We start from the raw sequence: 22,925 nt of genomic DNA on the forward strand, positions 1-22,925 counted from the left end.
GGAAACGAGCACGCGAGCGTCTTTTGGTGGTTTAGGGGCCCTTTCAGTTCAGTTCACATTGGACAAGCGTGGGCGCCTGTCCTAGTGCAAGAAAAAGAAAAAAAAAGGGGGGGGGGGCGTGGCCTCGTGGTCAAGGCACTCGCTTTCGGACCTGGGAGCCCGGTTTCAAACCCCGGCTCCAGAACGAAAATTTATTTCGTTTTATTTATTACTTCCTTGATGAGGACCAGCTGTGGGTTTGGGTGAGCGCGACACGTGTTTTTTTCCGCGGCGGTGGGTTTTTTGGAACATCACCAGCTTCACAGGTCAGTAAATGCAATTTCAAGCTTCGCTTGAAAAAAAAGGGCATAAACGCTATCACGTGAGTCGGCCGGCCGGCATAACTATCAATTTAGATAAATATTAACATTTCACACAACGCAGTGAAAAGTAGATTTGATGAAAAAGTTGTCAAAGGCGAGGAAACGTTCATTTTCATTTCACCGTTTTCCTGTTTATACAAATTGTTGTGCCTTTTGAATAAAAAAAAAATTATCGTAGCTTCGCACTGTAGGGGTGCCAAGCCTGGAGGAAAAGTGGAGCCTTCCTTGTTTCTCTTTATTTTCTCTTTGTTTCTTTCTCTCTCTCTATCTAGTATTTATTTCTCTTTCTCGCTCTTCCTATCTTTCTCTTCCTTCCCTTTCTGGGACGTTAAACCCCAATTATTATTATTATTATTATTATTATTATTATTATTATTATTATTATTATTATTATTATTATTATTATTATTATTATTATTATTATTATTATTATTATTATTATTTCTTCCATTGCTTTTTCTGTCTTTACTCGCTCTCTCTTTCACGTGCCCCACTTCGCCGAGCAAAATTTTCGTTGAACGCTCGCACCTGCTGTACTCGGTAGCGGGGACTGCCCAATTCCTGTGGCGCACACACCCGCCTGGGGATTTTTGTTCACCTTGAATAGATTACGGCCGACTTAACCCGCTCCGCTGCTAAAAACCCACTTGATAGCGATCGTTGTATCCGATGTGCTTCACTGTCCTGTATTTCGTGCTGTTCTGTTCATAAATCAACTAGCCGACCAAAGAACCCTTGTACAAGTAAAAAGTTTGCTACTTTATTATCCTGCCGTTCTTTGCCGCCTGGGCACGATATCACGTCCCCTCAAACAAATGAGTTTATCATAAGCCCCGTAATTCACCAAATGAAAACAGTCAACCGGTTCGTTTATACGAAACGCCTTCTTACTTAACAATGAAGAGATCAACGTGTTAGAACTCTCTAGCCTATTACAGTTTCATGTTTGCCCATAATTTCTGTCCCGCAATAATATTTCGCCAACGCAAAGTTTGAAGCACGGATCGTCTGTCTTGCTGATGTACATGTACACTGACCAGCCATGCTTGAGTGCGCTTTCTTCCGTAGATGCGCTACTGTGCCAAACATTATTATGGCGACTGAACGCTCTTCACTCCGCAGAATATGCCAATTCATGTAATCCACCTTCATCTGAAGATGTCCATTTGCAACACTAGTGAGACGCGGAAGGCTCCAAACACTGATCAGGTTGTCGTCTTATCGTGCGAAAGAAAATTATTTGCGCTATAGACGACACTGTCGCATTAAAAGGGCGACGCTCATAGTGTCGACTTCGGAAGGATCACAGCGCTGCGACTCTTCAGAAATTGTGGTGGACCCTTTTTAAATGCGGGTAACGCAACGACGTCGTTCTTTTCGAAAGTCGCATTTTCAACCCAGGGACACACGGTAGTGACTACGCACCATCCTTCTTCCAATGGTGTGACCAGTTTCCAAGTGAACATGTGCATTGCTGTTGTGTAACGAACAGTGGCGAGAGATCCTCCTGGCGCCGGCGCTTCCGTGCATTGCGCGTGCTCGTGTACGTGGGCCTGGCGCTGGGCTTTTTGTACCAGGCTTCGGACGTGGTGGTCAACTACCTGACCTTCCCCACGACCAACGATGTGCGGGTCGAAGGTCCCGAGCAGCTCATCATGCCGGCTGCCTCTGCCTGCATCAGCAACTGGTAAGAATCTGCGGGACGACAGTTGGTAACGAAGAAGGGCTACCCAGCAGGGGCGTAGCCAGAAATTTTTTACAGCGAAAGCTGTTATGAGATCACAACAAGGGCTGTTTTTGGCGCCGTAGTTGTCCGCCGCCGTCGCCGCCGCCGGTGTCCGTAACCACTATCGCTCGAAATAAGAAAAGAAAGCGAAATAAGAAAAAAATTCCAGGATGGAACGAGGTTCTAACCTTGGCCCCCTGGCGTGGAAACCCAGTATTATACCTCAGAGCCATGCCGATGCTTGGAACTGCTTTGCAAAAAGATCTTATACAGGCTTCACGTCGGGAAGGAACCACATTAACATATGTAATGTAGCATGGTAGAAGAGTAAAATAGCAACCAAGTGTCACACAACGCAAATTCTGCAACCAGGCGTTACACAATGCGAATTGCGCAACGAGTAGGTTATTGAATACTTCCAACCCATTACAAAGGGCTCTGCCATAATTCTTCACCGTCATTAGCCACAGCATCAACAAAGTGCACATCAGGCCTTACGGGTGTTTAACAGGTACCACGGTTCTGCGCAGAATGACGAAAAATTGCATAATGGCTGCTTCCCTACTTCACAAAAATTATGATTTATAGCGTAGTGGATTCCTCGCAAGTGCACTTCTATTGGTTGCCAAGGAAGCCCATAAGGCTCCCATGATCCATTTCCTCAGGGTCGCAATAAAGTTAATTCCCTCTCTCTATCTCTTTCTCACGTTAGCGTATGTTATAAAGCGTAGTGGGAGAGTGAAATAACGACCGGGCGTCATACAATGCGAATTGGGTAATTTAAAGCTTCCAACCCATTACAAGATGCTCAGTCATAATTCTTCATCGTCATCAGCCGTCGTATCAAGAAACTGCACATAATGCCTTACAGATGGTACCTCGCTTCTCCGCCGAATGACTAGTAATGTCGTGGTGGGTGCTTCCCAACTTCACAAAAATTATTATTTGTGCCGTAGTGGGTACGTTGCTAGTGTAGTTGTATAAGTAGCCACAAGAGAGTTTAAACGGGCTCTATAAATGCCGCTCGAAGAGCGGCATTTCTAGACTGTGCTGCGCATTCCGCGCAGGCCTGGCGTTCTTTCGGGGGGTGGGGGGGGGGGGGCAACTCTTTGATCTGAAGTGGGTGTCGGGCAGGCAGATGTGATCGAGGGTCATTTTGCGCTCTGTATGCCATGACAAAAATAATTCGGGGAGAAGGGCACGGGCCCGGTGTGCCCCCCCCCCCTCCCCCGGCTACGCCACTGCTACCTAGGGTGTGTACACGCGACCGGACCTGCCGTCCTTTCCCTTGTTAACCGAACCCTTGTTTTTCATCATCTCTACACATGCTTTCTCTTCTCCACTGTTGAGATTCGGAGGGACGTGCTAACGAAGTCCACTTGCCGAAACGTGGGCTGCAGCGACATTCTTTCCTCACCTCACGCCTCCATCTGACCCTGTCTTGTGTCACTCACTCAGGTGTAACGCACGCACTCGTTGAGCAGTGGTCTCATAAGTATCAGTTACTGGTTGATCTTGTGAAAGAGCCGAAAAGCAGCCCGTCAGGAATTTCATAGATAGCAGCAGCAAGAGGAACCAGTTCCTTCACCGCCACTTCGGCCACCGTGTTCAAGGTTCAAAGCAGGGGTCTCAAACACCCGGCCCGCGGGCCGCACACTGCTGCCTTCTTTCTTTTCTTAATAAGTATCACTTCAGGATGAGTGTTGATCCCGCGATGGATAGCTGTCCACACCAGAAAGAAATTCGGCGGGCAATGCCGACGGACGGTTCGCTCTTCGAATGTTCTTGGCCCAAGGGGTGAGTTCGTAGTGGTCCACCTCCTCCTCCTACTGAACACCGTATTTCCCCTCCCTCCCGCTTCGGGAGAAAAGGAAGAGAAAGGCGGCGATAAGCGAACGCATGGTATTGACATGTCTCGAATCCCGATGCCGAATCCCTCTCAGAAATGAAACATTTATGAGCCCCCCGCTCCAACCTTCTTCACTGTCCGAGCCCTTGCGGTACTAAATTTTGTGACTGCAGCTTGTTGGCTGATGTAAGTTTGAGACCCCTGAATTAGAGTGTTCAACTGTAGTGTCACCCCGGTCTACTCAATGCTGAATCGCCGTCACCCAAGTACAGAGATTTAGTACCTGAGGCCCTTCTCGCATCGTTTAAACTACCGTAAAATCCCGAGCAAGCGCCCCCCTCCCTTCTTCGGGAGATTTCAAGTATGCGGCTTCTTTCCCGTCCCACCATTCTCACTGTTTCTTTCACTGTTTTCATTCGCACAGCGAGGGCAAATGAAAACAGTGTATGCATGCGCATTCAATAAAGCGTTTCATTCGAAGCAAGGGCATGCGTTCTTTATTATTAGCGGCTCCTCCGCCCCCATCTTGAATCCATGACCGGGAAAGCCCCCCCCTCCCCTCCGCCCCTTCCTCCAAATCATGTCGGATTAACCTTCACCGTAGGGGAGGCGCTTGCTCGGGATTTTATGGTATGTTTATCTATGCGGCCCATTTGACCGCTTTTGTACCACATCGAAGTGAATAGTGTAGTGATTCTACGTGCTCTTCATTCTTCTGATCGTACGTAATCATCTTTCTCATAAAGCTAACCTTATTGCGCGTTATCCGACTGGGAGCTGTCGAATAATAGCGCTTTGTGTTCCAACGTTCATTTCATATGTAAAATTTACGGCAGTTCACCAAAGCCGAGGAGATAAGGAGGCCGTTTCTTGATAGTAGCTTCTTTTTAACAACCCTCATCGCCGATTTATTTGACCTTCCATCAGTTACATTGTTTTACTTTTTTTTAACGCAGCTGTCACTTCGAGTGTTGGTGCACCGTCTATTTTAAAGTACAAGCTCCTTATTTTACCTTTCGCCTATTTTCTTGAATAGTCTTATTTTTTTTTAGTTTTGTGAATAGGGCGAAACCAGCACACCACTGCTTCATTAAAAAAAAAAGAAATTTGGCGGACTTTTGCCACTTATCCATCCGACTTATGGCCGATCCCACACAGTGGGAATGCAGTCGAGCCCGACTACAGTCGAACCCGCATATATCGAACTCGCAAAAGAAAAGGAAATTATTTCGATATAACGGATAATTCGATACACAACGTTTAATGAAATCATTATATTTTCGATAAGAACTTTGATGGGCAAGTTGGCTTCACGGCACTGCTTCAGGATAATGTAAGGAACACGTCTTCACGGCAATATGCGTTTTTCTTTTTTTTTTAATATTGCAGTTTTCCGCGGTTTGTTGTTGGGGAAGCGGGATTACATGCAGGGGCGGGATATACGCAAAAAAAGGCAGTATCGATGTAAACAGCGCCTCAATATCTTCATACGTCGTCGGGCGCTGGAAGCGTCTAGTCTGCCTTGGCCCTTATGTCGGCCTTGATTTTCGATATCATAGGTAACGTGCTTGGGATGCTGTACTCAGCGGCGACGTAAGACTTCTTTTTCCCGAGCTCGACTGTACTGATTATGGCCAGCTTTGCGGGTAACAGCATGTTCTTCTGTTTTACGGCATCAATCGAGGCGCTGTTTACATCGATACCGCATTTTCCCGCGTGTAACTCGCCCGTGCCTACAACCCGAATTCCCCTCTGACCAAGCAGAAATCTACGGAAAATAAAATCTAAAAAAAAATCCCTGTGAACTACCGTGAAGCCGCTTTCTTTGCGTTATTGAAAAGCAGTGACTGAAGCCAATGTGCGCACATAAATTCGCATCAAAAATGCGACGGACTCATTAAAAGTTGTGTATCGAACTGATTGCTTTCTTTCTTTCTTTTTTTTTTTGCGAGATGAATACACGCGGATGAGACAGTGCATCGGCACGAAAGCAATCTTCGTTCGCGGAGAAGAGGACGCTGACTCGCCGATCTTTCTTTCATTTCCTTGCAGGATCAGCAAAGAAAAGCTGTGCGCCCGTCAGGTCGAGTTCTGCAACTACACCGATACCGAAGTAAGCGGTGTGTGTGTGTACGCGTGCTCTTAGCGCCTTCACAGTGTGGCTTATTAGGTCACTACAAGTGAATCGCCTGATTTTTTTTATTACTCCTCTGTTGCCCGAACGTTGTCACTGTTGCAAGTTTCAAAGCCATTTTCCCAATCAGGGCAAACAAATGTCGTGTCGTCCTATCTCAACCGAGCCTTCAACGTACTTAATCACCTCTTATTGCATGTGAACCTCTTATGTTGAAGCTGCCTGCTGCTCCATCTGCTGAACCGAAGGTCGCGGGATCGAATCCCGGCTGTGGCGGCCGCATTTCGATGGAGGCGAAATGCCAGAGGCCCGTGCACGTTAAAGAAACCCAGGGGGTCGAAATTTCCGGAGCCCTCCACTACGGCGTCCCTCGTAATGATATCGCGGAGAAAAGCAGCAAGGTGGGCGAGTTGGTTTTGATTATTCGTGCTTAGGGCAACAGCGCAATTTCCTGACGCGGACAAAGGAAAGACAAAGGCGCCGTGTCGTGTTTTTCTTCCTTTGTCCGTGTCGAAAAGTTGCGCTGCTAGCCTAAGTACGATTAATCACATCGTGGTTTTGAGATGTAATGCCCCAACAATTATTATTATGTATATTAGTACGACCTTATCATCGATAGGTCCAGCTTTTTTATAGTGGATTATTGCCTTCTGTCAATGCGTTCTAGGGTACCGTCTGAGTCGAATGCTGTCTTTAATTCTCATGAACGATATTTTCTCGGCGATTCAGGAGTATTCATTCGTGCTTTTCACTCATTACGATAGACACTAATAAAAAAAAGCAGATTCTCGTTCACGTGGCCTTGAATGTAGTTAACAAGTACAGCCAGCTACACTTATCGTGGGGCCTTTTAGCGCCCAGTTATGTCCGCAGCGCCGTCTTGTGCGATTACGCCAGATAGAAGCAGATGAATGTACCGAAGGGCCCTCTTTTCTTAGGCGCAACCATTTGAAGCCAGCAGATCGTGAAGCCAAGGGGTTTCCCGTTTGCCCCAAATGGGTGCCAAGACGCCGGAGAGTGATGTACACAAAATAAGTCATCGTGTTTCTTTCGTTCGTCCGTTTTTCGCTACAACCACTCAACATGCAAGACCACCAACTGGCCCAGCTGCGAACCATTCTGAAATAAATCTGTTGTGCCTTGGGCGATCAAAACGTTGTAGCTTGAGCGAGGTTCACTCCAGCACTACACTATATAGATGTGCAGAAGAAAATGCAGGTTCGGGGTGGCCTGCTCCCCCGCAGCCGCGTAAATGACGCGTGATGAAGAAGGGATCCCACCAACGGCAAACAGTTTTCTCTTCACTCTCCCTTCCGTTTACCTTGTAGCCTCTGCACCTGAATGAAAACTACGATTCAGCTGCCCTATTCTTTGTTCGCTTCAAATGGCGAAACATTTTCATCATTTTCATGTATGGCTCATTTGTGTCGTTGACGCTATGTTTACACGCATGGCGACAGATAAATACACGCCATTACACTGCTATTTTATCAAGAACAATGGCGAAGCGCTGCACACAGTGTCATCATCGGTTACAGAATCGTCTCTATAGTCTTCGAAATACAGAGTGGATGTAATCGCAAGAGTCGAAGGGAGCAGCATGTAAGAGGTCTTATTTACACATAACAGCGCTTATACTTTCCTCGTCTTAATTATTTTTCGGCTTCATATGGCAGTGTCCATAGAAAGCGGTCCCCTCAACATGTTATCCTTCCTTACTAGGTCTTGACCCAGCAGGCTTGATGCTGTTAGGTAGCAAGCCAGCTCGTAAAAAGACCACGTGCGAATTTGCACCGTCTGGAAAAAAGAATCATGGCCAGCAGTGGCGCTGGCTAACACTCGCAGCGTTACACATACGGAAATAACCATAAAAGTGCACGATGGAACGACTGCCACCGTATAGTTCAGTTAGTGAAGCATCGCACGCGTAATGCGGGTGTAGAGGGTTCGGTATCCACCGGAGACGAGTTGTTTTGTAGCGTTAGCTACACTGGCCTAGCCGAGTCAGTTTCGCGTGTCTCCTCAAGAGCCGCGCTGCGCATGCGCGAGGATCAGTGATGTCACACAGCTGGCGCATCGGAGCCGGCACCTCCCGCGCACTCCGTCGCTGCCGCACGCGACTAGCTGCCGCCGGTCTGCGCTTTCCAGAGGAGTATGCTTCCATATTGCTAGCGAACACGCACAAAGGACGACATAGAAAGAGACAGGACAATTGCTAGAGGCAGTTCGTGATCACGTTGAAAACGGGGATGCGGTTGATTTTCAAAATGCCTGTGGCATGTCAATTGATAACTTTTTAGAACTACTTTCTTTTTATCTTACGGCAACCGTTGTGCGCTTCCGAGAAGAATGCTTTATCCAAAGTAATGCAATCTGCATATGGTCTTGTTTAGCCCACGTTCTTAGTGAAATTTATTTAGCACAGTGTGATAAGCGTATTGCTGAGCGACTTGATGAAAGTGTGGTCCGGTGTTTTAGATACGTAGATGACTTTCTTTTAATTCTTAATCTTGACAACTTACGGAATAGTGAAAGCTCTGTTTTTATCATTTTAGATATTTTTAAGGCGTGTGCAGGGGGGCTGCGTTTCACTCATTAAATGCCTGTCAATGGCACTATTCAGTTTTTAGAATTATCTATCTGCTTTACGGGCGTGCGCATATGCTGGATGTACAGTGCCGTCCACTTTTAGGGTGAACACGGCGCAGCGTGGCCACGATCCGCGCAGCGCCAGCGCACCTGGCGCGGCCGCGCACCGAAGCGTAGCGACGCATGCGCTGAGGGACGCGCCGGAGCGACTTCGCGTTGTGTGCAACCAAGGAGGTTAAAATAAAATTTGCTGGAGTGGAGGAGGCGCCCCTCAGCTGAAGCCGCGTGCCGCCATCTTGCCATAGGCAGAAAGCGCGCCTTCCGCAACGCATGCTGCAGCGGCCGCATAGATGTTCTAGCTGTTCTCTGGCGTGGTGGCGTCCGGACGCTGTTGGATACATTGTGCGTTGCGTACGGCTGTATAAATCGAGCGAAAAGGTACTCTGGGATGAAGTTTCAGTTGTAAGCAGAACATTTCGAGCTCGATGAAAACTTCTCTATATGCCGGAACATATGCTGACAGCCCGCAATCTGTCTCTAATTTCACATCTGACGGTCATTCTTTTTTCCTAACCGGTTTCGTAAGGACTCAAATGTTCGAAGCGCGTCGGGGCAGGCTGTTTGACGGGAAGTCTGGCAGCCAAAAGACGGCGATCGCATATGTTAGAGGCACTTTTCGCCGAATTGTTTCGACCGGACTAGGCTGCGACCTGGGAGTTCTTCGACTAGCTGTGCTTGACGCATTTGTAAAACACTTGCAAAACCCAGTGATACACATTCTTGTGCTTGTTGATACCACTGGTGCGAAGCGCGAATAGGAAAATAACGCACCGCTTGCTATTCATTGAAATTATATAAATAGGCGAGATTTCGTTATCGGTTGCCCTGTTCGTGCTATAAAAGGGTAGCTCGCAACTACGAGGTTAAGTAACGTCATTTGGGCAATATACAAGGACCTGTTTTTAACACGAAAGTGTTTTATGCCGGGGTCCACCAAGACTTCAGTGACGTATTTCCGTCACGGAAATGACGTCGAAAAAATATACACAATCAGATGGCAAAGAAAAAAAGGTACCGTCAACGGGCATCGAACCCACGACCGCTCGGTCCGCAACAACATATGCCGGGCACGCTATCCACTGCACCACGGTCACAAACTCTGGAGGCTTTACGAACGCGCATTTTATATCTACCACTCTCCCGGTCGGCTGGGTGGTGTTGACCTCTGGGAGTGGTAAGGTAAAGTAATTCGTCATTGCTGTGGCCTCCGCGACCAGCACCTGCAACGCGTTACGCGTCCCTCCCATTCGGCGCGTTTTCAATAGAAGTTTAATTTTGTCAATGCCTTAACACACCGCGAGGTGGCGACCTTTGCCCAAGCGTCGTAAAAGCCTCGGCGTCGCTCAGCATCACGCTAATACAAACCAAAAATAGCTCTGCGACGCTCGCCTGCCTCACCTGGCCGACCGCGTTCCATGCTCACGCGCTCGCCCCGAGAAAATCGCGGCCGGGCTACCAGGGCGGCACGACGCGCTTTGCGTTTCCCTCTAGTCCAGCCGTGGTGTTCAATCACATCTTAACATGCCGCGGGATGGCGACCAAGTTCTGCGTCCAATATGCGACGCTCTTCTGGCTATCACACCTCGTTGTCTGATTACGCTTTCACCGTTAACTACTACAGCTACCACAAGGGTTTGTTTAATCATTTAACATGGGCGTTAGTCGTCGGGATGGAGATGTACCACCAATCATCAAAGTGGGTGCATACACGTTAAACGGCGCCATTATTAGCTGTCAGACATCAATATACATTGTGGAAACTCTCTTACATCAATGTACAGAAAGCATTCAGTTACTTCTGTAAGGGCACGCTTTACTTTCGTGTTATTCCGATTCCTATGACGGAGGGATCAACCGTGTTTTTTCTTACATTCGTGCATTTTTTCTTTATATTTGTATTTTGCTTTATGCAGTGCAGCGAGTAAAACCAGCGGGTCTGAACTGTGCAGTGCTCTTTCTAGCTGCAAATAAAGCGACCTAACCGATCGCCCAGGGGTACTCCGGCCGTTAGATGCGTTCAAATTGAAAAAAGTTGTTGAAGATGTGACAGTTGCATCACCTATACGGCATCATTACGAAGAAATGCTTCATCTTTTCCAAGAAGAGATAAAACAGCTCAAGATGAAAATTCTGCAGCAGAAAAATTGCACACTAACCAAAAAGAGCGAGGCTCGATCCTCAAGCGATAATAAAGGAGATCAAGGATCAAAAGCTCATGTCTGGGGCAGGGCGATGTTCACTGCAGCCTTCCCCCATACATACAGCAAACCCTAGGGCACGAAAAGACCAGAAAGACACGTATTCCATCCGAGCTGCGGGCGTTTGCGTTAACGCTGCACTTCTATATTCTCCATCAGCTTACGAGTATGTACGCACGAAGTTTAATCGCGCACTGTCAGCAGAGCGCTCTATACGAGAACGGTGGACAGAATTCCATCAAAGGAAATGCTGGCTTCACAGATGAGTCACTGTCTCGAAAAAGCTAGCCCAATGCCGCACAAAAAACTCTACTGTACTTTGATTGTTGATGACAAATGAGAAAAAATTCGGCAGATACCACGTTCCGTGGCAGTCGATATGATGCGAAGCATGCGGTGGGAAGGTGACTGTGGCGTAATTTTTTTTTGACTGAGCAGAACGTTACAAAATGACGATAAAGATTTCTATAAATTTTATACGCACACATATATGTTGAAGAGCCGCATATGTGTTATATAACCAGTTCTTCACAGTTGGGCAACGCTGACAGTGGCAACGTGGTTATTATACCAACACCAGAAGCCGTAAGCTGATATGTAGTGCTTATACTTGTCCCTTATGATAGAGAACGCACGCACGTTTCACGAACCCGTGTGCATGTGTGGAAGACGTTCTTGACAGTTCTTGAACAAGGTCATCATCCCTGTGATCAGTGAGCACCGGCAGCTGGTCATGACTTGTTATCAGATCAGGTCGTGATCGCAGTGACGAGGGGTCCATGTGTAGTGAAGTATGAGGTATACATAGTAGAGCTGTTGGAAATCGTAGATGCCTCAGTCATTTCGTCGACAAATTATCTGTCGGTAGAGCCGGCGACATGTCGGAATTCGAAGTCACCCTTCGCGTTGGTGAGGTATAGGCCGTCGAGGCTGCAGCCTACCATGGTAGGCCTGGATAGTGCTACGTAGACAAACATCAGTGGATGGCGCTTGTCGTATTCGTAGACTACCTGGGCGTGTGTGGCCTAAGTAGCCTAGTCTACAGAGCGGCTGTCAATCAGTCTGGCATCATCCTCCGTCAGCATGAGGTCATCGCCCAGCGTCGTAAGAAATGAAGAGGGCACTGCGTCGTTCTGACGGACTAAGTGCACTTTACAGTGTGATGATGTGAATATCATACGAAACTTTCGTTAATGCATTCCTCCGGTGTCGAGCAATGCTTGAATATAGCTTGCTGAATCATAGGGATACAAATGTTATGTTTATTAGACTGCTATAAAAGCGGAGCCAACGCCGGAACCACAGACGTTAATCTTATATGACGTCTGTATCGTAGGAGTATACGCATCGTGGGAGTGTCATGTATAGCGTTTATTGCTTTCCTGTAAATTTAGATAGCAAGCACGACAACCACAATTGACGCTGCACCGCCATAACGCCTGCATAGGCTGTTTTTCCAAACCAGTTTATAGACCTGGCGTGGCTCTGTGGTAGAATACCTGATTGCCACGCAGAATGCTTGGGTTCGATTCCGGTTGGGATCCTAATTTTCATACTTTCCCTTCGTCGGGTCAACGCTGCCGATGTCGGTTTTTCTTAACGCTATCGCATTTAATGTCTGTTCTCGCCGTTCCTGGGTCGATATAAACTGTCAATCACCTGTGGCGCATACCCATGCACCGCGGCCTGTGGTAAGCGGGTATGTGCCACACGTGTCTGGAGGAAAGGGTTTGACGACGTACGCGACAGGATTTTGATATTATTCATGTCATGACCCGACAGTCATATTCGTCAAATCCTCTTGTCTTCCCATGCCAATTTTGGTCTACACCAAGTAAAGGAGGCGATCATGAGAGCCCCCAGACGTAGGCGGCTAGATAGATAGATAGATACGTAGATAGAAACGCTCAAAGTGCCAGAGGTTCGCTAAGAAATGCTTCGCATTTAAAATATGTTGAGATTGTGACTAAAGTCACTAAACGGTTAGATATGCGGACTTTGGGACTGGAATACATGATGAGAGACTATGCTCGTTGGCTTAAACTTATGACTTATGCCACTTGGGCATTTTTAATTGATTCATTGACAGGGTAAGAGAGAGCAGCCGAGCCTACGAAATAGTATCGAAAAAGCTGTATCTATTGAAATAGTGTCGACTGCAAGCTGAATGCCCTTGAAGCACGTCCATGCAAAGCCAAAACTATTATTTTTGGAGATTTTGAGCTTGTCTTGAAAAAAGAGATGGCTTTCAAGCCTTGACGAATATATATCCTTCTCGATGAGCATATCGAGTGTGGTGCTTTGGACCCACATTTATATTCCGCTCAAAGAAAGTGGCCGAACTCCATATATGCATAAGACTCCGTCACATGACGAACGAAATAAACAGGAAAATGAATGCCGAGAAGTGAAATCTGCTCTTACGAGGATAATTATTTAAAAAAAAAACAGTGATACAGGCCCTTCGGTGTGCATGCTTGCAAGGAAAACGCCAAAAGAAACAGAATAAAACTGACAGCATTCTTATCTGCGATTTCGCTTCTTATTCTTGACAACTTCTCCCTTAATGTTCGCCATTATAACCATTAAAAACCACGGCGGAAAGACGCGGACAGCGCGGCGGGCGCGCTTTGGCTCCCGTTTCTTGCCTATGGCAAGATGGCCGCCGCGCGCGCGGCGCGGCTTCACTGCGGCCCATTGGTAAGTATAGGCGGCCTCCACTCCAGCAAGTTTTATTTAAACCTCCTTGTGTGCAACAGAGCTGGTCCATTGCCGTGGCGCCGCTATTGCATGGCTGTAGTACAGCAAGAGCGGCACGCTCGTGTGCGCCTGCGCCGCTTTGATTCAATGCGCGGCCGCGCCGGATGCAATGACGCTCCGCGGATCGCGGCCACACTGAGCCCTGTTCACCCTAAGAGTGGACTGCACTGTACAAGCCACGTTCCAAAAAAGAGATCCTTAATTACGCATCAGCCCATCCGAAGCTGGTGAAGCGGGGAATAGTGACATGAACAGCCTGCGTGCAGCCCTGCAGAAGTCCTGTCCGCACAATGTTCAGGCAAGTTTGAGTGGACAACTTGCACTTCTTCATAAGACGAACTACCCTCGTCAAACCGTGATCTCGGTTGCTGAAGCGCTCTTGAGGGAGCTAAAAGCTAGCTTTAGAGGGAATGCGGCCAAGGTGGACTCGGACAAACGCATGCTACGGGTTTCAATCACGTACATTCACGGCGTTTCCCACCGGCTCAAAAAAATGGCACGAAATTGCGGTCTTGGTGTCTTGTTCACGGCTCCTCACAAGCTGGATGGGCTCTGTTCTGCTGTGACGGAACCTGAGAAGCCGCGGTGTGCTAAGAAACACCAATCAAAGTTCACAGCTTGTAAGACGGGAGTCGTCTACACACTTCCACTTGCTTGTGGCAAGGTGTATATTGGTCAGACGGGCAGATGCGTCAATGAAAGGCTCAGGGAGCATCGCACGGCTGTCCGATCGCTTGCAGGGGGTGGTTTATTGGCAATGCACTGCAAGAAGTGCGAGGGTTGTACCCCAGCATATGACGCCACTTCTGTGATGTACGTTGGCGGGGAACAGAGAAAGAGGGAAATAGTAGAGACCGTCGAAATTCACAAGGTGGGTTACACATGTGTCAGCACTCCGTCCATCGCGTTGTCGAAAAGAGAACTGGACTATCTGTGTAAGAAGAAACCACGTGCGAACTGGCGGTATCGATAGGCGACGGAGAATTTCTTTTCTTTTTCTTTTGGTGGATAAACTTTGTCTGTGACGTGGCACCTGCGTATGCGGAAAGAAATGTATTGTGCCCTTCATGTCGATTAAAAAATCAGTTGAAACTAGCGGTCGTCCTGTCTCTTTCTATGTCATCCTTTGTGCGTGTTCGCTAACAATATTGAAGCATACAATCAATACCAACTAGCCCAGCTTAATGCATTAACGAGTTTCCAGAGGAGTGACAACGTAGCCGCGGTAGACGTACTGGCGCCGGCGCGCGCGCAGCTATTCCCCTTCGCTGTGCAGTCGCCGTCTGACACTGCGCTGGAGCCGCTTGATAGCGCCTGTGACTGGCGTTTCCCAGTGTATTTTAAAATGCTGCTCAGCGGTGCAGAAGAGCGGAGAAGCTAACTCACGAAGTAGTTGCCTGGTAAAATAAATATACAAGTGCCACATAATATGTATACAATGTGTGTGTCATTGGAGCAGCAGTAAGCGTGATAATCAAGCTAATCCTAGACAATCAGAAAAGCTAAGAACAATAAGCTGAACCTTTGCTAACACTACGTTATCCTGGCATAGCCGAGCTAAGCTACTGCAACATTTTTTTTAACAGCGTTCCTTGTGAGTTGATCCAGAAAACTACCATCATAATAAATGGTTATGTGCCACAGAAATTGGGCAAATCCCACTACTCACCACTGGTCCACTAAAAATGCAGTTCTTCATTTCTAAGGCAACAGCAAGGCAAACAACACATGGCTGCGAAGCGACACCGGCGAGCCGAAGACCCCGAGTACGTACAACGAGCGACTGCTAGGTAACGGGAAAGGCAACGGCGGCTGCGAGAAGACCCCAAAGCGACGGAAGGCCTACGCCAACAACGACGTACCGGTAGATTTATGAGAGGGGCGAACGCTTGGTTTCAGCGCAAGTTTCTGTAGTGGAGTTTGGACAAGCGTGTCGTGTCGGTGACTGTCCATGGTTTAAGTCGAGCCTCTCTGCGTTGAGAATGAACGTAGAAACAACCTATCGTCACCTAGCAACAACCTAGTAGCAACCTAGAAACTGCATTGCCTAGCTAAGGCATAGAAACAACGTATAAGCAACAAGATGCGCCTTCAGAATCGTCCAGTTTCTTAGAAATTCCGGTGTCGGCGTCGTTAGTTGTGAGCGAAAAACCAGCGTTTTCCGTGAGTGAAAATTCGAGATAGATGCAAATAAAGGAACAATAAAAAATGTTTTATTCGAGTGTTAATCGAACCCAGAACTTCAGCGTTACAAGCAGGTGTTCTACCTCAGAGCCACGCCCGTGCTCGAAATTGCTGCGCAAAGAAATACTGTATGAATGTTATGTAAAGTGCAAGGGAGGTCCGTATCCAGGAGTTTTTTCGGGAAGGGGGGGGGGGGGGAAGGGCACTTACTGAAAACCTTGACAATTCAAGAAAAACACCTATTTTTATTATTTCTTTTCGGTAAAACACCCACGTCCATCAAAATATCGGGGAGCTAGCCCTACCCCCCCCCCCCCTCCTTACGCTACGGGCCTGGTGCGAGGAGTGTCATAAACACAAGTAATATTGCGTGGCAGAAGCGTAGAATCTCACAAACATGTGAACTGTGCATCGAATGGTTGGTTTAAAGGGCCACCAATTACAAAGCACACAGGCATAATTAATCATCATTATCAACAGCATCAACAACGTGTGCAACTGCGCAGGCGCGCGTGTTACCTTAGTGGGTGCCTCGCCTACTCGCAAAGGGAACGATTACGTGGGCACTTGGCAACTGCACTTGCAGTGTAGGCATTCGAGGATAGTTCGAAAGGGCCGATTTACAGGAGCAGAGACGTTCCTTTCCTTGCGGTACGGTTCAGGTGTCCACCGGGAAGCGAATTCAGGCTGCCGATTGAAAAGGCGATGCGAACAGGGTCCGATCACGCTATCGCGTTCTGCTCTTGAATGCGAAGCCCAAGCGTCCTCCAAGTTTTTGTTTTTACGACCGTTTGAACGTGGAACAGCACCATACGTACGTGTCTTGAAGGGTGTTCAGGCGAGGCAAGCATTTTAGTCGTTGTCCCTGTTTTTGTTCGCCTCCGAGATGCGTGCCAAGATGCTGCCAATCTCAGAGGCTATGTACAGCTCGAGCACTTGTACTAATCCATCGACATTGTTAAGAAGTTTGTCAGCGCGCTCCGTTAGGCTAGTTGGCGTGCATGACGACGATGTGGATGCGCCTTGAAGACGCGGACAGAGGGGACACACGCAGCGCAACGAAAGTTGAAAGTCTCATCTCTGTCCGCTCCTGCAAAGAGCCTCCACATCGTCGTCATTGCTTGATGTACGTCCTTCATTCGGTACGAGATACGGCGCAAGGTAGCTGTGACGTCTCTTTGATATCTCCGTACTCGTTAGAATGCGCATCATGTGGAGGACAGGCATTTCCTCAGCACCTCACTTAATTCGCGTCAACTGGAAAGCACCTCAAGCCCTGAAGAAGACGAGTTCGCTTCTCGAAACGACGGCTGCAGCGACACCACGTGTTCACAAATTTTTCATCTCTTCAGGCTTCCATTTTCTCCCGTGTCTTTTTTTGGAAGGCCAACTGAAAGTATTTCTAGGAGCAAACTGAATTTCAGCAAGAGCGGTGCATATTTCACATTGGGGAGGTGTTTATCCTTAGCACCATTTTAGTGTTTGTTGTGAAAATTCCGTTGCCTGGCAGGCATGTTTCAAGGATCCGTATAGACTGTCTATATCTCTGTATCGACATGCAAATGCAGTAAAATCGCGTGTCGGTTTCCCACAAGTGTCATTTATGTCACACAAATACCAGGAAAGAAAGAAAAAAACGTTAGCTCAATTGGCATCCTCGTCTTCCAAATGTTTCAATGGCGTGGTGAATAAACTAACGACGAAGCCAGGAATGACGGGGTCGTCGTTAGCGTAACGGAGCAGACGGACAAGGAAAGCGCGATTTCGAGCGCAAGGGGTGTGGGAGATGCTTTCTTCCCATTTGGTCTCTCGCATTCATTTCTCTATTGCGTACGCACCTGGGAGAATCTGGGATATGTCGGAGTCGATGGCTATAGCCAGTTCACATGCTTCTTTCATAAGAACGGGCGTAGGTTTGACGCAAGCAAATGAATGTGAGCGGAAAGAGCGCTGTGCTCTGCGCGTATTCCTTGCGTGAAGAGCGAGAGAAATTGATGACGTTGGCAGCCATGAAATGCGTATGGGACAGAGTAAATTGGGAGCCAGTCATTTATTCTCGAGGCATTCGCCGTTGTTATAATCAAGCTGTCCGTCGCTCTGAAAAATATGGGCCCCGTCTGAATCTCTGCTCCCGGAAATCGAGCTGCGCCGTAGGGAAAAAAAAGGAGCCCAAGGGAAAGAAGCGAAATCATTGAATTTCGCTCCCAGTCGAGATCTTTTACTTTGTCTTTACTGCGTGGCGGCTGGTACACTTATTTTTCGGCTTTTCACGGTTGCTCGTTCATAATGCGAGAGCTTTTTACTAGCCCCGGGTGTGCTTCCGCTGCAACAAACACGTGCGCCGAACTTCTGTCCAGCGGGCGGACAGTGAACGCAAACTTTTATTTTGTTGCGTAATAACTAAGTGCGATTGGCCGTCGATTGCTTCGTTGTGTGGACGATCCCTATCATGCGCGGTGGGTACCAAAACGTCCACGAATGAGAAAGGGCTCCCATACGTAAACAGAAGTTACGCCGATATTTACGAGAAGGTTATGCCAAGGATTGAGGTCGATTAAAGTGGCGAGGCGGCCTTGTTGGTATGTCACATTTGTATAATAATTCTAGTGCAAAAAAACGGGACACAAGAGACACACACAAGGAAGGGGTGCTGCGGTGAGCCCCCCGATGGGAAACCTTGCGCATGCCTGTACACTTGAGTATCACGCACAAGACGTAAAACTCCAGGGCTTTTGTGCGCAGAAGGTGCTCGTCTATGCAGCAGCTGCATAGACGAGTTCAAAGCTTCCATGTTCTTCGTGAGACCAAGTGGTACTCCCCTCTAAATTGCTCTCGTAAGGCGCTGAAAGTTGCGGACTTGAGCGAAATAATAAATTACCTCATGATCCCCACATCACCTTGAGCATATAACTTTCAGAAATATTTACGTTAGAGTGATAATCATAAACTCACACTTTCAGCGAAGACAGTGAATTAAACTAGCACGGATATCCACGACGATGTCTTACGGAGAGTTTCAAAGATGGCTTTGTGCCTGGAACTCTCGCTCTCTCGCTGCCCTCTCTTTCTCCGTCATCGCACGTGTGTTGGGTGTGAGTGAGTGAGTTGGTGGGGGGGGGGGGGGGGTCGGCGTTGCCAACCGACCTCTTTCTCAAAACATTCCTGCGCTGCGGCTTCACGTTCAAATGCCTAAGTATTTATTTCAAGACAAAAAAATCCGGCAGATCCCACGCACTGTGGCAATCGATGTAATGCGAAGCAGCCAGCAAAGAGCTGCATACATCGCTTTGTTTATATTTGAGCCAAATGAAGTCATTCATGCCATGGCATCTAGTCCACCATATATCGCATGTTTGCCATGCACGCGTGCATGCACAATATGGTATATACCATGCCAATGAAACGTATATTCTGTTATATACACTGCATGACCGGATGACCGGTCATTTATGTTCATCACGCACTCCTGTCATGCCATACGAATTTTGGTATATATCCAGTTATCTAAAAGGCCGGAAGCGCACCATAATAGTGTCATGTAAATCATACCGTACATGACATGCATAACATAATTCGCATGTTAGGACCTGTCATTTATGTTCGTCATACAGTCACATCGCACAATACCAAATTTGATGTATATCAAACGAGCGAAATGGCCGCGAGTCCACCATGAGCGTGGCATGTAAAACATGCCATACATGACAAGCATGTCATGGTTTTCATGTTACCACCTGTCATTTATTTTCGTCATACATTCGCGTCACGCAATGGCAATTCTTGTGTATATCAAGCTAGCGAAACGACCGCGATCGGACAATGAGCGTGGCATGTAAATCATGCCGTAAATGATATGCACATCGCAATTTTCAAGTTACCACCTGTCATATATGTTTGTCATACAGTCACGTTGCGCAATACCAATTTTGGTGTATATCAAGCGAGCGAAACGGCCGCGAGCGCATCATGAGCGCGGCATGTAAATCATGTCGCACATGACTTTGCTGTCACGATTTTCATGTTACCACCTCTCATTTACGTACGTCATACAGGCGCGTCGCGCAATACCAATTTTGGCGTATATCAAGCTAGTGAAACGTCCGCGAATGCACCATGAGCGTGGCATGTAAATCATGACATGCATGTCATGGTTTTCATGTTACCACCTGTTATTCATGTTCTTGATACAGTCACATCGCGCAATGCCAGTTTTGGTGCATATCAATCTAGCGAAACGGCCGCGAGCGCACATGAGCATGCCATGTAAATCATGTCGTACATGACACGCATGTCACGATTTTCATGTTACCGCCTCTAATTTACGTTCGACATACAGTCGCGTCACTCGATACCAATTTCGGTGTATATCAAGCAAGCGAAACAGCCGCGAATGCACCATGAGCGTGGCATGTAAATCATGACATACATGACATGCATGTCATGATTTTCATGTTGCCACCTGTTATTCATGTTCTTCATAGTCACATCGCGCAATACCAATTTTGCTGTATATCAACCTAGCGAAACGGCCGCGAGTGCGTCATGAGCGTGGCATGTAAATCATGACGTGCATGACACGCGTGTCATGATTTTCATGTTACCACGTGTCAGTTATGTTTGTCATGTCGAAATGTCTCGTCCTACCAGTTTTCGTATATATACATTCATTTAAACGGCCGCGAGCGCCCCGAAACCATGTCATGTAAATCATGCCGCACATGACATGCGTGTCATGATTTGCACGTTAGGACGTGTCATTATGTTCGCCATGAACTCTTGCCACGTCATACCAGTTTTGGTATATATGGAATTAACGGAATGGCCGCAAGAGCCCGAAGGTCGTGGAATGTAAATCATGCTGTTCATGACATGCATGTCATGATTTTCATGTTATGACCTGTCATTTATGTTCGTAATACGGTCATGCTATTCCATACCAATTTTGGTATACATCCGATTAACGAAACGGCCAGGAGAGCACAAAGTCGTAGGCGGCTAGATAGATAGATAGATTAGATAGATAGATAGATAGATAGATAGATAGATAGATAGATAGATAGATAGATAGATAGATAGATAGATAGATAGATAGATAGATAGATAGATAGATAGATAGATAGATAGATAGATAGATAGATAGATAGATAGATAGATACGCTCAAACTCGCAGAAGTTCGCTAAGAAATGCTTCGCATTTAATATTAACGCTAACGATACATAACAGGCCGGTGAAACAAATCACCGCTACATTCAAATAATTTAAACGGCAAACTTCTTTCGGCCGGCTTGCATGTGCGGTTACCAAGCACTTTGTTCTGCCCGATGTATTCCCAGATTTCAGAACCCGCGCAGCGCTTTGATTTCACCAGGGGAAACTAGAATGGCTGTCAAATGTCAATAACGAAGTGGTGACACACTCCTAATTGTTCTATACTCAACAAATGACTTCAGAAACGTTCTCGTACTAACAGCAACAGGCTACATAAGTTTCACATCACATGAGCGCGCATGCGACATACTTATAATTCCCATATATAATTCTTAACGTAAAAGGGGGGGTCTAAAGGCTCGTTCTTCATTGTTAGACAAAAAGCAACGAGGCCGAGGAAGGCATAGGGCACGTTACTTGTAGTTTTTTTTACCGTATTGTAGCAATGAAATAAATGTGAAGAAATTAAAGTGGACGAAAAGACAACTTGCCGCCGGCGGGGTCCGAACCTGCAACCTTCGAATAACGTGTCCGAAGCTCTACCAATAGAGCTACAGCGGCGGTCGTCCTCCTGCCCACTTTTATGTGGATGCAAACCTGGGAGTCTTAGTCAGTCGCGCTGGCAGACGTGGTGCCTTCAGGTATAGTATGCAAAGGCTTGTTGGTCTGCTGCCAGCTCGTAAGAAAATCACGTACTACGTGACGCCAGCTGGCAAAAAAAGAGTGTTGCACACTCACCGTCATGGCTACCAGCGGCGCTGACTAAGACTCCCAGGTTTACGTGCCCATAGATACCCGATAAAGTGGACGGCAGGACGACCGCCGCCGTCGCTCAATCGGTAAAACACCGGACGCGTTATTCGAAAGTTGCAGGTTCGGTTCCTGCCGACGGCAAGGTGTTTTTTCGTCGACAATAATTTCTTCACATTTACACTGTAATTACTACAATATACGGTTAGAAGACGACAGATAACGCCCCCTATGCCTTCCTCGTCTGTCGGTTTTCACGAAGGCTGTGTGTCTTGAGAGCAGTGCAGCTTAGAGAAAAGAGGTTCCCGCTCACGTCTTTCTGCCGACGGGCGACAAAACTCGTGCGATGATGTGCGTCAAAACACTGTGCATGTTATGTTAGTGCTTGTCGGGAAGTGTACACTGTACTGATGTATAGCGATTAAGTAGGGATAAATAAATAAATAAATAAATAAATAAATAAATAAATAAATAAATAAATAAATAAATAAATAAATAAATGCCAATATAGAATGACTGATGCGCAGGAATACAAGCAGCTCCTCTTGCGCTTTCTGGACACAGCCGGCAACTTGGGAGAGCTCGCCATGGACAGCGAAGTCATTCTGCAAGTGGTCATGGAGAACCCCGGCATGTCCATCTTTCCCAGCGGTTTTGCCAAGCAGTGAGCCCACGTTGATATACAGTTGCTTGCCTAAGTGCACCTCGTGTGGGGAACAAGTATATAACGAAAACACTCGACCGACGCTAAACTGAGACAAGGTTAAAGCATATTCTGGGAGGGTTGCAATGCGGAACTTGTAGGTAACACCTGTAGAAACAGAATCGAGACGAGAGTATGCAGACGTGACCCACCACGGTGATTTAGTGGTTATGGTGCTCGACTGCTGACCCGAAGGTCGCGCGATCGAATCTCGGCCGCGGCGGCCGCATGTAAGGGAAATGTAAGGGTTTGCGATGTAAGGGAAAGTGCTTGAGGTCCGTGCATACTAAGATTTAGGAGCCACAGAAATTGGGTACATTCCACCACTCACCACTGGCCCACTAAAAATCAAGAAGGCAACAGTTAGCCCAACAACAAATGGCTGCGAAGCGACGGCGGCG

At 47.3% G+C, this 22,925-nt stretch overlaps 1 long non-coding RNA gene across 1 annotated transcript; it reads left to right on the plus strand.

Moving 5' to 3' along the window:
• The first annotated feature begins 1,813 nt into the window (after nucleotides 1–1,813).
• LOC119389211 (uncharacterized) lies at nucleotides 1,814–22,476 on the plus strand. Its single transcript, XR_007416000.1, has 3 exons — nucleotides 1,814–2,049; nucleotides 5,990–6,050; nucleotides 22,349–22,476. It is a non-coding gene; the product is annotated as an uncharacterized LOC119389211 (long non-coding RNA).
• The last annotated feature ends 449 nt before the right edge of the window (nucleotides 22,477–22,925 follow it).

This window comes from Rhipicephalus sanguineus, chromosome 4 (genome assembly GCF_013339695.2).
Source record: "Rhipicephalus sanguineus isolate Rsan-2018 chromosome 4, BIME_Rsan_1.4, whole genome shotgun sequence".
Classification (NCBI taxonomy): domain Eukaryota; kingdom Metazoa; phylum Arthropoda; class Arachnida; order Ixodida; family Ixodidae; genus Rhipicephalus; species Rhipicephalus sanguineus.